The following is a 5,000-nucleotide window of genomic DNA, read 5'->3' as shown; positions in this document are numbered from 1 at the left end:
TGGAATTATCCATGCAGGATGTTCCTTGTGATCCATAATTGTGAAGGATATATAATCTGGAGAATTTTCATTTGAGTTTTGACTGCCATTTTCTGCCCCCTGGTGCACAAGAGAAGATAATAGTTTATTTGTCTAGTTTTCTTCAAGGCTACTGGATAGGCAATGTCACCACCACTGCCAAGAACTATGAAGTGTCCTCACTCAGGCTTTTATTGAAAATACCATTGCTTGATTCGGAAGTCCCTGTTCTACGCACCTATCCTGTGTAAATTATAATGTGCAGATTCAAGCTTCAGATTGTGCAGATGTTTATTAGAACCTACTCAAATTATATTGGTTTTGCCAAGAGGAACTTTTTTGTGTTGCTACATTTGTTTTATTGTGTTACCTGATGTTCCTTCAGGCCAGGTTATTTGTGAACATATCTAGCATATTTTCAGTACATATCCTTGCCAAGCATGATTCAGTTTTGACAGTATTCATGTAATCATTAGTGTCTTGATGTATCAGTTGGAATAGAAGATGAATAAAATTAGATTGTGAATTTAGCTGTCCGAGAGATTTATGAACCCTGAAAAAAACTCGTTCCATTTTGGAGAAGATGATTGCATAACTTTAAAAGCTTTACAATTCATATCACCTCAGAACTGTATCTGTTGTGGTATGAGAAATTGTTTTATCACCGTAAGACTTGCGTTAGTCCTCTTTTGTATCTCCAGTGAGAGAAGAGAGGCCCACAGTTGGAGTTGGGGAAGAATTCCATGTCGGATGTGAGTATGGCATCAGTACCTCGTGGTTCTTAATGCCTCTCAAATATTAGCTGATTATAGACAGCCACAGTGCCTAAAAGGGCTAACCCAAAAAACTGCTTCTTACTTAATGTACTTTAATATTGCATTTTTGTTTTTTCTCTTTCATTTTTTTTTGCACAGGCTGGGATTTCAATACATGTAACTAAAAGGATTTAGTAATATTGTTCTGTTTGTTCAGGGTTGAAACACAAATTTTCTTCCTAGTGGGTAAAAATAACGAAAGATTATCAATGATGATATAAGAATCACGGAGGTATTGATGTCAGTCCAAAGATGAATTTGGTTTTCGATATGTTGGATCCTTTGTGTGGTAAACCCAACTATTGATCAGTTGTAACTTGAAAAAAACGTGTGTTATGTTAAAAGAATTGAAAATAACATTACTGTGAATGTATGTAATTAATATAAACCTAATTTGTAAATAATCGGTTGCAGATTGTATAATATTTAAGACGTTTCGGAAAGAAAGCAAGAATATGCTACTCACAGACCTTGAACAATAACACAAAATGCTTTTACATTTAAAGCTTACCATCATACAGTTTGTGGTTTCTTTTTCCTGGTGTTCAAAAATAGTTTCATTGACATTTATTTACTTAAATAAATGGGGAACTCCCCTGCCTTGGAACTCAGTTCTCGACTCAACTAATTTTACATGGTCTTTTTTCCCCTCCTGCTTTTTTGTTTCCATCCCTTCTCCAACCCCTTCTGCTATCCTCTTCCTAAGGAGTGAGAACCGTGCTGAAAGGATGAAAGACTGACTTTGTGCCAGTCCTGAACGGCCTGAGGGAGCCATGAACATGTTATTCCTGTTTTATTTGTCTATCCCTTACCCCTCAAGAGGTTCCTGAGGGATGGACTGTTTCCCTATAAGGAAGATGTACTCTTATTAGAGGCAATGAGGCTTGTCCCTTCATTAAATAGTCCCACTAATTCAAACTCTCCTGATTCCCCAACCCCCAATCCCTTGCCCGTTGTTGTCGTGGGGGGGGCTGAGGAGGCGGAGACGGACCCAATGCTGGGGAACTCCCCCAACCTTGGGACTCAGCCCTCGACTCAACAAATTTTGCATGGTCTTTTTTTCCCCCTCCTACTTTTTCCTTTCTGTCCCTTCACCAATCCCTTCTACTATCCACTTCCTAAGGCGTGAGAGCCGTGCTGAAAGGATGAAAGGCTGACTTTGTGCCAGTCCTGAACGGCCTGAGGGAGCCATGGGCACGGTATTCCCCTGCTTTAGTTGTCTAGCCCTTACCCCTCAAGCGACCCTGAGGGGTGGACCGTTTCTCTCCCCAACATACTCCAGGCTTATTATGGCCAACAATAAATAACCATTAACCATACCATTATTAGAGGCAATGAGGCTTGCCTCTTCATCAAATAGCTCCACCAATTCAAACTCGCCTGATTCCCTGACCCCAGGCTCTCCTTTGACCACGGCTCTGAACACTACAACTAATACCCCCTCAGTGCCGACTAGTACAGTATCCACCCTAATCAACACCCCAGGAGACATTTCTACTCCCAACATGCTCAACTTCAACAACTATACCCCCACAACCTTCTTCATCAACTACCCCATCCTCCCTTATTACTACCTTACAACCTTATTGTCCACCTCCCCATAACACTACCTCCCTCAACACTACTCCCTCTTCCACATGCCCCCGTCCTTCTACTACCCCCATCTCTTCAAAATTCTTAAATAATCTATTTAGCCCAGCCAAATGGGACCGATTTTTCGTGATCCCTCCCACAACTTCTCACACTTTCTGCTTTGACAACCTGTTTTCATTCATCAAATGCATATACATCCTTCACTTGATCTAACCCCTATACATTACCTTACCAAACCTTAACCCATTTACTCGTCAATTCCTTTGCCCAACTTTGACAACTAATCACTAACTCAACCACCCTTCACTACCATTAACTATAGTGCTAAATGACCTTAGATGTCTAGCACATTTATTTTGCTTTTAACCATTAACCATAATCCACCTCCTAAGGTGTGAGAGCCGTGCTGAAAGGCTGACTTTGTCAGTCCTGAACGGCCTGAGGGAACCATGGGCACGGTATTCCCCTGCCATACCTGGCCCTTACCCCTCAAGGACACCCTGAGGGGTGGACTATTTTCTTCCCCAACATACTCCAGGCTTATCATGGCCAATAATGAAGACGTAGCCCCACTCTTAGGGGCAATGAGGCTTGCCCCTTTATCAAATAGCCCCAATCCCAGCTCTCCTTTGACCACGGCTCCGAACACTGCAGCAACTACCCCCTCATCAATGCATACTAGTACAGTATCAACCCTAATCAACAACCAACCCCCAGGAGCCATTTCTACTCTCCCAACATGCCCTTTACTCCCACAACCTTCTTCATCAACCACTCCATCTCCCCTTATTACTACCTTACAACCTTATTGTCCACCTCCCGATAACACTACTCCCTCCTCCACACGTCCCCGCACTTCTACTATCCCCACTTCTACAAGAATCCTAAATACTCTATTCAGCCCAGCCAAATGGGACCGATTTTTCGTGATCCCTCCCACATCTCCCTACTCTAAAAACACCCTCCTCTTCCAACAATGCCTCCAGAAACAAGTAGGCAAAGTCTCTTTCCGTAGCCGACCCGACTACTCCCGTCTCGTCACTGTAACAACTGAAAACCAAGCTATAGCATTAACAAAACTAACTGATCTATGTGGTAATCCAACAAAACTAACTGATCTATGTGGTAATCACATCCTTACAGAACCTCATCCAACACTCAACACGTGTGCCGGAACTGTCTCTATCTCCCCAACAGATTGCCCAATCTATGACAAAGAATGGTCAGATTGTGGAGAGGACTTACTCGCTTGTCTCACAGACTATGATGCAACATATGTACAATGATACTCCATTCCTCCCAGAGGAAATCGTAAGAAATCCATCAACATTGCCAAAATTACTTTCCGTAGACATGACCTTCCCTTTAATGTTTACATAGGTGGGGAATCCCTACCTGTCCGACCATACCAACCTCTTCCTCGTCAGTGCCAAAATTGTTGGCGTTTAGGACACCCAGCCAAACACTATCATTCCACAGCCAGATGCCCGCTATGTGCCCAACCTGGCCATACTCGATCAAACTGCTCTGCTCAATCACGCACATGTGCAAACTGTGGCGGCCCCCATAATGTATTTTATAAAGGCTGCCCCACCTACAAATTTGAGTCTGAGGTAGGAACTCTCAGATTCAGACTTGGACTCACTCTACGTGAAGCCAGACAGGAGGCTCGTCGACGAGGCTTTTCTCTTACCCCCTACTCCAGTAATGTCGCTCACTCTGCCAATCCCCCTACCTCCTAGATTCAGATTTGTAGGTGGGGCAGCCCCTATAAAATACATTATGGGGGCCGCCACAATTGGCACATGTGCGTGACTGTACACAGTGTGCTGTGTGGTGCAGCGGTAGCGTTCTCGTCTAGCAATCTTGCTGACCTGCGTTCGAATCCTTCGCCGCCAGTGGATGGTAACCCCGGCCATTCCTTGCACACAGGGGATAGTTTAGAGCAAAATGAAACAGACAGTATGTCACACCAAGAATATCCATTGTAATAAATGGAATCAAAACTAAACTTTATAAAACTTTAAACCTAAGCTCCTACACCCTCTCCTAAACCCAACCCCCCTCCATCTAACTTCCCCTCTTCTACCTCCTACCTTCCCCAGTCAAATTATTTTGCCATCCTAAACCCAGACACTCCAATCTCTACCCAATCAAATTCTACTACAGCCCCAACACCTTCCCCTCTCCCTCCCCGCACTACCCGCAGCAGACAGAATAAACGTTCCACCCCCTCTTCCCCTACCTCGCAATCACCTCCACCTTCCTTTGCCCCTATTTTTCAGACACCAGACTTCTCTTCCTCCCCTCATAAGAAAACCTTTATCTCACAAAACTCCCCAACCAACTCCACTACAGAAACTCTTGAAGATATCCAGAACTACATAATCGAGTCCCAAACTAATACTCATCCACCTTCAAATTCTACAACTCCCGCTCCCTCCACACTCAAAGTGACTGCCGCTATCCATCATCCTCCTACTCATATTCTCCCTACACCCAATCCTCCTACCCCATCCCAACAAAACCCATTCCCCCCGCCTCCAGCCCCACCTATATTAACCCTCCCACCAT

The 5,000-nt window shown here is 44.0% G+C and overlaps 1 protein-coding gene across 1 annotated transcript in view; it reads left to right on the top strand.

The window, feature by feature from the left end:
* The window catches only part of LOC125032426 (prefoldin subunit 2-like), a 10,535-nt gene extending 9,182 nt beyond the window's left edge, over positions 1-1,353 (top strand). Inside the window, exon 3 of the mRNA XM_047623548.1 lies at positions 1-1,353. This exon is cut by the window's left edge and continues 444 nt beyond it. The gene's annotated coding sequence lies outside the window, so the exon portion shown is untranslated.
* The last annotated feature ends 3,647 nt before the right edge of the window (positions 1,354-5,000 follow it).

This window comes from Penaeus chinensis, chromosome 14 (genome assembly GCF_019202785.1).
Source record: "Penaeus chinensis breed Huanghai No. 1 chromosome 14, ASM1920278v2, whole genome shotgun sequence".
Classification (NCBI taxonomy): Eukaryota; Metazoa; Arthropoda; class Malacostraca; order Decapoda; family Penaeidae; genus Penaeus; species Penaeus chinensis.
The sequence above is the reverse complement of the archived record's forward strand: the minus strand, read 5'-3'. Positions and strand labels throughout refer to the sequence as shown.